The sequence below is a fragment of the Pelmatolapia mariae genome, linkage group LG17 (genome assembly GCF_036321145.2).
Source record: "Pelmatolapia mariae isolate MD_Pm_ZW linkage group LG17, Pm_UMD_F_2, whole genome shotgun sequence".
NCBI classification, from domain to species: domain Eukaryota; kingdom Metazoa; phylum Chordata; class Actinopteri; order Cichliformes; family Cichlidae; genus Pelmatolapia; species Pelmatolapia mariae.
In genome coordinates, this window is record NC_086242.1 from 21083817 (window position 1) to 21094578 (window position 10762).

At 46.5% G+C, this 10762-nt stretch overlaps 1 long non-coding RNA gene across 1 annotated transcript; it reads left to right on the forward strand.

Annotated features, from left to right (window-relative positions):
- The first annotated feature begins 8339 nt into the window (after nt 1–8339).
- LOC134646558 (uncharacterized) lies at nt 8340–9688 on the forward strand. Its single transcript, XR_010096760.1, has 3 exons — nt 8340–8457; nt 9289–9337; nt 9507–9688. It is a non-coding gene; the product is annotated as an uncharacterized LOC134646558 (long non-coding RNA).
- Nucleotides 9689–10762: the final 1074 nt, after the last annotated feature.

A 10762-nucleotide genomic window follows, 5' to 3' on the forward strand; every position in this document is an offset into this window, starting at 1 on the left:
ATTCCAACTTCTCCTTTAGTGTGTTTGTTGGGCAGCTTAGATAATGTCACTTCAGAAAAGAATATAGCCCACATGGTTTTCACTGCCCTATGCATAGCCAAGAAAACAGTCCTCATGAACTGGAAAAATAAAAATAATCTTAATTCTAACCAGTATAGAAATTATCTATTAGATTACATTAGTCTTGATACAGCCTCTGCCACCACATCAGATCAATTGCTCTGGGCTCCTTTGATCAGCTCCATCACCTAGTGGGGGTGGGGGGTCATAGTTTGGTCCCACCTTTACTGTTGTGATTGGTGTGGGGGTAGGGACAGGCTTAGGGCGTCGGGGGGTTCCCCAGGAGCATCTTCCTTGGGGGGCTCAACCCGGGGTAGCGGTCATGGCCAATTAAGGGCTCTGTTGGCTCTTAGGTGACGGTTTCCTCGTGGCTGCGTGCAGCGGGGCTAGGGGAGGGTCTGTGCTGACGGACGTGGGTTACTGACCTGGTAGCCTGGCTGCCCCTGGGTGGGTCCGGGACGGGCGTGAGGTTCTGGGGGCGCTCCGTCTCTGGGCTGGGGCCCTGGCCGGGCCTCGGGGGCTCGGGTCCTGGTTGGTGTGTTGCTGGGGTTGTGGGCGGGTGGGTATATGGGGGCCCAGTCCTGGCGCAGGGCGCCGCCAGTGCATCGAGCCACCTGGGGGACTCTTCAACTGGTGGGGGAGGTTGTCACATCTTGCAGGAGCTTTCCTCTCCTCAGGAATTCTCTCTGCAGGAGGGGGAGATATAGGAGAGGTGGAGGAAGATCTCAGCCTGGGCGTCTATTGTCTTGTGTAGTCTGGAAGATGAGTGGATGATGGGGTGGGTGCAGTTTTCTCTGTAGTGGGGTCGGGTGGGCTGTCCCGGGCTCTGTGGGGCCGGGCGGCGCTGCTGCACTGGGCCCTGGTCCGGATGGGCCTGGGCCCCCTTTCGCTGGCGGGTTGCAGAGCATGGGGGTGCCTACTGGGGTCAGCGGGGGAGCTGGCCCCAGGGAGGGGTCACTTGCCCCTCCCGTTCTTCCCTCCCCATCTCCAGCTGCCTCCCTCTTCCCGCTCCACCACAATCACCCACACATGCAGGGCCTTGGGGTAGGGGTGTGTCACCAGGGTGCAGAGGAGGCATCCCCCCCCCTCTGTCCCCTTCTGGCTGCCTCTGCCTCAATTTTATCTCACAACTTAGACATTCACATTACTCACACTCTCATAACACATACATATAGGATCTTGGGGGTGGGCTCACAACACGGACTCCAAATTACCATCAGGGTGTACACCTCACCCCTGGCGTCGTTGCCCACCTCTCAATTTTAAATACACGTAGACATTGAGGGCTATCAGGAGGGGCTATGCGCTTACCTGCTGCTCTCTGGCAGGTAGCTCCATGCCCTCCTGGGTTTTAATTGCACCTTAGAACACATATACATCAACACTACATATGAGCGGGTAGAGGGAGGTTTGGAGTCTTCTCACACCCCCGGTCTCTGCGGCCTGCTGGAGCGGGGGGGCTAGGAGGACGAGTTGGCCATCCGACTGGGGTCTGGGGTGTGGGGCCTCCCTGCTGCTGCGGAGTCGGGGCAGTCTGCTTCTCCCCACTGCAGGGAAAAGGGTAACACCACCTGGGTCTGGGTGCAGTTTCCCCCTCCAGGGGCAAGGGTACCTAGACCCGGTTCTTAGAGTACGCTTGGGGAGTGTGATTGTGTGTACAGCGTCTCTTTATGTCTGTCTCCACGTTGGTTGAGTGTGGAGTAATTGCCTGTGAGAGCATGAGGGTGGGAATGGATGTTTGTATTTGAGTGTGCCTGTATGTCTGTGTCTATATGTCAGGTTGGGTATCAGACGCCACCTCTCTGGGGACATCTCAGGCCCTCCAAGGTTTGGAGGCCTATCTCCCCCCACCACTTCCCCTGCCGGTGGCGGACGCCCTCAGACATCGATGCGTTGGTGGTTCTTTGTGTCCGGGGGTGGGCGTCCGGGTACACACCGGCTCACTCCTTGGTGGCTGCTTATCGGGGCCTGGAACCTGGGGCTCGCTCGGGCCACTTCGGGGGTGGGGTGCCCTCGGCCTCTCGGCCTGGGGCTCGGTCACTCAGGCACAGCTGGCTGCCGGCGGAGCTCACGGGCACGTCACTGCAACCCCCCCTGGCTTCTGCTCTGCAGCTGCTGAGGGATCCCTCATCTGGGACTCTCCTCAGCTCTTTCTGGGACAGTGGCACGGCTGCCCCTCTGTTGGTCTTCCTTGGTCTCTTGTGTTCTGGGGGCCTCTGGATGTCTGGAGTTTTGATCTCCTCCATACCTGCTTCATGCCCTGGAGGATGGGACTGTGGCCCCCCACACCCTCTAGCAGATCATTACATTAAGGAACCTTTTAAATACAAGCGCGCTCATGCTCACAGGTGTACACACAGGTGATCACACACACAAACTACACCCTTTTTGGCTCCTACCTCAAAGCACACTGTGTGCTGTCGATCTTACGTGCTGCACAATAATGTTTAATATTAAGTATGTAGTGTTATATTCCCATATATCATTGTGATGTTGTTTATTCTATTACTCTCGTTTTCTTCTGCTTGTTTTCTTTTTTCTTTCTCAACAGGTGATCCAGGTGATCGATATATGTATTTTTTCTCTGCTTATTTTGTTGGTTTTTGTTTTTTGCCCTTTATCCCCGTCCCTCTTCTCCGCTGTTTTTTTTTTTTTGTTTGTTTTGTTTTTTCCCCCCTCTTTCTTTCTCCCTTTTCTTTTCCCCTGTCCCGTATCTAGCAAGTAAAAAAAAATAAATAAATAAAATAAAATAAACAATAAAAGGTAAATCAAATGGACCATTACGGCAAGGCTGGGATGGTCCATTTGGTAAAGTAAATCCGTTGGGCATCTTTCTTCGCCTTTAGACAATAATTCTGATGGCAAAAGAACCAAACGGGACAGGTTTAATAAAAAAAAAAAAAAAAAAAAAAAAAAAAAGATAAGATAAGATAAGATAACCTTTATTAGTCCCACACTTGGGAAATTTGTTTTGTCACAGCAGGAAGTGGACAGTGCAAAAGTTATGAAGCAAAATTAGAATAAAATAAGAATAAATACAGTACACAACTGTACAGAATAGAATAAAATAAAATACTATATACAGTAGAATAAAATAGAATAAAATATACAATAAGATAAAAATAGAATACAAATGCTATATACAACTGAGTAAAAATACAGCGATGCCAGAAAAGATTATTGCACATTAGTCTTATTGCACATGTGTGGATGTGTGTGTTTGATCAGTTAAAGTCTTTGTTGTGGAGTCTGACAGCAGTGGGGAGGAAAGACCTGCGAAATCTCTCCGTCCCACACCGTGGGTGCCGCAGTCTCCCACTGAAGGAGCTGCTCAGTGCTGTCAGAGTCTCCTGCATGGGGTGGGAGATGTTGTCCAACAGGGATAACAGCTTAGCCGCCATTCTCCTGTCACTCACCACCTTCACTGGGTCCAGAGGGCATCCTAGAACAGAGCTGGGCCTTCGGATCAGCCTGTTCAGTCTCTTCCTGTCCCCAGCAGAGATGCTGCCGCCCCAGCAGACCACACCATAGAAGATGGCTGAGGCCACCACAGAGTCATAGAAGGTCTTCAGGAGTGGGCCCTCCACTCCAAATGACCTGAGTCTCCGCAGCAGGTACAGCCTGCTCTGCCCTTTCCTGTAGAGGACGTCTGAATTATGCGTCCAGTCCAGTTTGTTGTTCAGATGAACACCAAGGTACCTGTAGCTGTCCACAGCCTCAATGTCCATACCTTGGATGTTCAGTGGTTGCAGTGGAGAATGCTTGTGCCTGCGGAAGTCTACCACCAGCACCTTGGTTTTACTGGCATTGATCTGGAGGTAGTTCAGCTGGCACCAGTCCACAAAGTCCTTAGTCAGTCCTCTGTACTCCTTGTCGTCCCCATCAGTGATGAGGCCGACTATTGCAGAGTCATCAGAGAACTTCTGCAGGAAGCACTGGGTGGAGTTGTGGGAGAAGTCTGCAGTGTAGATGGTGAAGAGGAACGGAGCCAGAACCGTTCCCTGTGGGGCCCCCGTACTGCAGACGACCCTGTCCGACACACAGCCCTGAGTTCTCACATACTGTGGTCGGTCGGTGAGGTAGTCCAAAATCCAGGTAGTGAGGTGATGATCCACTCCAGAGTTCTCCAGCTTGTCCTTCAGAACCGAGGGAAGAATAGTGTTGAAGGCACTGGAGAAATCAAAGAACATGATTCTCACAGTGCTTCCAGCGGTCTCCAGGTGAGCGAGGGAACGATGTAGGAGGTGAATGACGGCATCATCCGCTCCAATGCCAGGCTGGTAGGCAAACTGAAGTGGGTCCAGTGATGAGCTTACCAGGAGCAGAAGCTGAGCCAGGACCAACCGCTCCAGGGTCTTCATCAGGTGGGATGTCAGAGCCACCGGCCTGTAGCTGTTGAGGTCCTTGGGGCGTGAAGTCTTTGGCACTGGTACAACACAGGAGGTTTTCCAGAGCTGTGGGACTCTTCCCAGCCTCAGGCTCAGGTTGAAGAGGTGCTCCATCACACCACACAGTTGGTCCGCGCAGGACCTGATGACCCTCGAGCTGATGCCATCTGGGCCCGCTGCCTTCTTGCCATTAATCCTCCTCAGTTCCCTCCTAACCTGGGTGGTTGAGAGAGACAGGCTGGAGCCTTGCGTTGAGTGTGTATTGGATGCTGTTGTTGGGGGTGGGGAGGAGTGAGCAGGGTGAATAGAGGAGGTGTGAAGTGTCTGAGGTGTCAGAGGTGGAACAGCAGCAGTGGGGGTGGGTGAATCTGCAGCCGATGTTGGAGACTGCCTCATGGCTGAATCAAATCTGTTGAAGAAATGATTCAGTTCATTTGCCCACCTCACATCCCTCCCAGGCAGAGAGTTCTGATGTTTGTGGCCCGAGATGGTTCTGAGACCTCTCCAGACTTCACCAACGTTGTTTTGCTGAAGCTGGTTCTCCATCTTCTGCCTGTAGTTGTCCTTCCCATTCCTTATCAGTCCCCTCAGCTCTCTCTGCACCCTTTTCAACTCCTCTTTGTCTTTGGATTTGAAGGCCCTCCTCTTCTTCGGACAGCTTTAATTTCTGGGGTAATCCAAGGTTTGTTGTTGGAGAAACACCGTACAGTCCTGGTAGGTACGGTGTTATCCACGCAGAAATTAATATAGTCAGTAATGCATGTAGTAAGGCTGTCGATGTCCTCTCCGTGGTCATCACAGATCACCTCCCACACAGTCGACTCAAAACAATCCTTAAGAGCCTCCTCGCTCTCCTCCGACCATCTCTGCACTGTGCGGGTGGCTGGTGGCTCCATGCGCACTAAGGGCTCATACACAGGGACAAGGTGCACCAGGTTGTGATCAGATCTGCCCAGGGGAGGGAGAGGTGATGAACTGTATGCCTCTTCAGCATTGGCATACAGTAAGTCCAGTGTTTTATTGTCTCTGGTTGGGCAGGTCACATACTGGGTGAAGGTGGGCAGTGTGGAGTCCAGTGAGGCATGATTAAAGTCCCCTGATATTATGAGAAGGGCTCTCGGAGATTGCGTTTGCAGTCTGCTGACCACTGAGTGGAGAGTGTTACAGGCTGCATCCGCGTTGGCCGAGGGGGGGACATACGCTGTTATCGCGATAACATGCGAGAATTCCCGGGGCAGGTAGTACGGACGCATGCTAACGGCTAACAGCTCAATGTCTCTGCTGCAGAGTTGTTCTTTCACAGTGACGTGCCCGGGGTTACACCATCTGTCATTCACAAACACTGCCAGTCCCCCTCCTTTCCTCTTACCGCTGTCTCTCGTCCTGTCCGCTCGCAGCATCTGAAATCCCGGTAGTGTCACGCTCGTGTCCGGAGTTAGCGGTGTTAGCCACGACTCCGTTAGCATCATGATGCTACATTGCCGGTACTTCCTCTGTGACCAGGTTAGCGACGTGAGCTCATCCATCTTATTGGGCAAAGATCTAACGTTTCCAATAATTACAGAAGGAAGAGATGGTCGATAACGTCTCCTTCTCGGGCGACGGCGCTCCTTCCCAGCACGACTTCTCAGCTCGCTGGGAATGTCGGGTCTGTCCGCTAGCAGTACCGCTGCGGGACGCAGCGCTAACAGCTGATCCTTACTGTAAACAAAGGATCCCTGCTCTGGGTCCCCAGACACGGGTGAAAAAAGTAGAAAAAAACTAAGAAAAACAACCAGAACTAGCACAAAACGGTAGAACATGGTTGCAGAGTCTAATTACTAATACTTTAGTTATAAAAAATTACGAGAAGAAAAAGATAAGAAAGAAAGAAACTCAGAATGAGCAGAGCTGCTGTAACTGGCTGCCGCACACGGGGGGCACCGGAAAGCCATTGAAGACATTAGTTTTTGGGTCCCTTAAAGGAAATGTAGTTTTTAGGACTAATACCACTTTGGTTTTATAGTTTAGATTAAAGCAGTCTGACAAAGCAACCGGGGAAAAATCCCAAGCCCCAGAATAGAGATGAGCAGATCAATCCAAATATCAATTGTATTGATACCAATGCTGGTATTGGTATCACATCAATACTAGCATGCTAGGATCAATACTTTAGTTTGTTTCTGTGTGTGTGTGTGTGTGTGTGTGTGTGTGTGTGTGTGTGTGAGAGAGAGAGAGAGAGAGAGAGAGAGTCGAAGAGAATGTGACATGCTGTATTTGCTCTGGTACAACTTGGCAGCACGGGGCCAAAAATCTTTGAGTTGTTAATTCTGTGGTTTAGATTGAAAATCTCTTGAAATTATATCAGTATTATTGTCTCGCAGAGTTAATGTAATACACTCTTTACACAACTTACTTGTGTGATAGTTGAGCGGAATTTCATCAGAGTAGTGTTTCGATGTATGTGGCGAAACCATGTTTACGAGAGACAACAGAGACTTCCGTTTGTCACTTTCTGTCTGCGTCTTGATTTGGACCACAGCAAACATCCTTTAGCATCACAACTTAAGTCACAACTATTTCTTTTGGTTTTCGGTTTCACATCTATTATATCCTTTAATCTCACCCTGACCTGGTCGTAGCAGATGGCCCCTTCCTCAACTTATTTCGGGCTAAGGGTTCTTTCTGTGAAAGGGAGGTGTCATTTCCAGCTGTCGCCAAGTGCTTGCTCTTATATATTCTTATGCATGTTGAGATAACATCTGTACGTTAATGTATGTTAATTACACTTCATCTTTCATCTTTTGTCTGTAATTCTGTGTCAGCTCTCTCATTGGTAAGACCTTTTTCTTTCCTCGAAGCCAGAAATAAATCTCCTCAGTGTCACTCTCTCCGTTTCTCTCCTTTCTCCTCCTCTGTGCAGACCTGCACTAATGTATTTCTAATGATCAGTATGTGCACACTTAGCAGCTACTGTTATTGTGTGTGTACAGGAGAACATGAATTTAAACTTACTCTCACCCCTGTGTTTTTTTTCCACATTACCAACATGTGTACCCATCAGTCACACCTTTAATCTTCACACTTTCTCTTCTGTTTTTTTTCTGTGCGGTACTTCACAAGCAGTTGTGGGTTCAGAGGTAGAACATTGTTTTTTAGTGTTTTTGCCCACAACACACACTGGGTGTGATTCCTGGTTCAGTTCTAGGGGAGTTGTGGAATAGTGGGTTCACGTTGTCAAGGAATGCTGGCTCACACAGCTGACCTCCATCATGTCTTCCCCCATTCGAGTAGGACGCAGTGACCTGATGAGAGAGCTGCGTGTTGGTGTACTAGCAGAGCACAAAATAGTCTCAATGCAAATAGTCTAAAACGGAGAGCGGCTGTATCACCCTGCATGCTGCAAAGAGATTTAAAATCAAACCAATACTATGTTAAAGATACTTTACATGGGGACTTACTGTTTATAGACCTTTCTACATTTAATCATTAGTTATTATTAATCTCTGGCTCTCTTCCACAGATGTCTTTGTTCCGCCTTCCTCCCCTCACCCTGACCTGGCTGTGGCAGATGGCCGCCCCTCCCTGAATATATTTCTGGCTAACATTTCTTACTGTTCAAAGGAGATTTATTTTTTTATTCCCTCTGTTGCCAAGTGCACTGTAAAATGTAATATTGTATTTAATTAAAAATATTAAATAGGCTGAACTCAATTTTTATCAATTTGTTATTAGAACTCAATTTAAATAAGTTACCAGTACTTTTTATGCAAAAACGCTGATAAACTCGATTAATTTGATTAATTTGAACTTAGAAAAGCTAAGTAAGCTGGAAGTTTTGCTTCTCTGTGCGGAAGGATGAAAGATGTGTTTTGAAAATGCCACGTGACTACCGTCCTCCTCCCTCGCGGATCAGTCCGCATGTTCATGGTGCATTCTTTATGGAATATGTTGAGCAAACCTGGAGAAGCTTCAGCTCAAGATATTATTGTTGTCATTGCTGTGGATCTTTACCTGATACACTGACTTGGTGAGTAAATGTTTACTCTTATTCAAACTGATTTTGTGGCTTCTCTTAGTTTAGCACCAGGTTTAAAATCTTGCTAGCTAGTTAGTGTTAGCCTAGCATTGCTGCTGCCGCTGGGCTCATGTTACTTAAAAATTAACACCACAGCCTTAAAAACCTTACATAAAACTATGTCGGTGAAATTTTCTGTTCATTGTTTGAAATAAATAAGTGAGATAAGAGCCCAGACAAAATTCTTCGGGAGGTGCAGCCGTTAGGGGTGGGATAGGTGTGGGGTGTGGATAACAGAGCTCTCCGAAAACGTGGAAGTACTTCTGCAAATATGTGATATTTTGATAAATTAAGTAGATATTTGAGCATTACACAGCTACATTCTCGCCTGAAAATATCTTAAAATGTTATTTTGTGACACAGAAAGGGTAGTCTGGGGAAAAGGAGGATCGCATTTGTCGGCCACGGTTGTCGGAGCCTGTGCGTACTTGTAAGCGCGGCAATGGCGGAGGAGCGCGGCTAAAAAACTTATTACTTTTTCTGGGTCACAAAATAAACTTTTAAGATATTTTCAGGCGAGAATGTAGCTGTGTAAATTTCAAATATTTATCAAGACATCACATATTTGCAAAAATGCTCCGACGTTTTCGGAGACGTCTATTTTTTCATGCTTTGTGGCAGCTTTTGAACATCTGTGGCATCTATTAATGTCAAATCTAGCCTTTATTTAACAACATAAGCAAACTCTATGTTACAGTGATTGCACAGCCATTAAGGATCAAATCAGTTTCTGAAATATGTTCTGTTTTTTTCTCCCTCTGCTTGCTTCTTACTGTCTTTGAGGCTCGGGACCAGCACTCCTGCTGTTGGACAGAAAGACATCAACTCAGTGGTAAGTATTTTTGGTTTTCCAATATATTAGCAACTTTCAGTGCCATTTATATTAATCAGGCAGAACTTTAATCATAGTTTAGATCAGCCTGTTTTACTTATTGTTTTATTTGTGCTTTGGTTTGGGGAAGTTGTTTCTTTACTGATCTTTTCCTGTCTTCTGTTATTAGACTTGAGATATGACTGCACTATGCTGTTGCTGGTGACTCCAGTTAATTCTACAAGACGTGCTGTGTAAGTAAACAAACAACAACAGTTTGGTCTGCATTTCTTGAAAGATCACATCCCCCAAACTTAGTTTAGAGAGTCTACACTGTATATAGTGAAGTCTGCAAGTTTTCTAACAGCAAAATTTGTTTTGTGCCCAAATCATTTTGCACATCATTAGAATGAAAGTTATTGGCCATGTTTGCATAGCCCTTTTTAAAATGATGCTTTCATGACATTATTGTATGTTGGGTGGTGGTCAGGGCTATCCAGACTGACAATTGAGACATTGAATGTCACCTCTCCGGTGGGGAGGGAGCCTGAGATTGTCTAAATTGGAGTCTGTTCTATACCAAATGCAGAAAAAAATGTTTTAAGAAAGCAATTAAGTTCATGTTCCAAAAAATATGATTGTTTGCTTGCAGGACACCAGGAGAGATGAGTCCTCCGTCACAGATGGTGTGGTCAGTGAAGATGGTCGCCTGCAGGTTCAAGCTCATTGCATCTCCAACCCACATCCACTGCCACTGTGTAAAGGGAAGTTAAAGACTTTCTTCTGCACCTACATTTGGATCACCTCGATCCGTGATAGTCATTCAGGCAGTAATGCCTGGACTGGAAACAAACCATCCTTAAAATATTACAACATTCCAGCTCCTGTGTTGGAATGGAAAACAAATGTGTTGTTTGAATTAGAGACTGCACTTGTGACAGAACAACAAATATTTTATTTTGATTATATAAGTAATGTAAGTACAAAACAAACTTGTGGTAGGCCTAAACTTATTTTCAGAATAATTACATCTGAGACTTTGTTTCTTTGTAAGATTATAAGAGTGATGGCAACATAATTGTTTGTTGTTCAGCAGAACAGTGTCCAGTATGTTGGCTGTTGTACTTTGTTGTGTTTGAAAATAAAAGTTGGGCTGATTTTAACATCATTACAAAAATTGTTGTTAATTATTTTTAATCATATTCATGGTACCACAAATTGTTTTTTCATTTAGTTGAACTTGAAATGTTTGTCAGTAGGTAAACAATTAGTATTGTCAGAAAGTCAGAAATATCAAGTTATTCTTAATACTGCAGACTTGCAATGTATAAGTTGTCCTAACAGTCATCCTAAGTAAGCTTTACTTAGTTTTTTTGAGGCAACGAGTTTCCATAATTTTTTTGAGTTCTGGGAACTAACACGGCTGTACAGTGTACTCAAAATGAG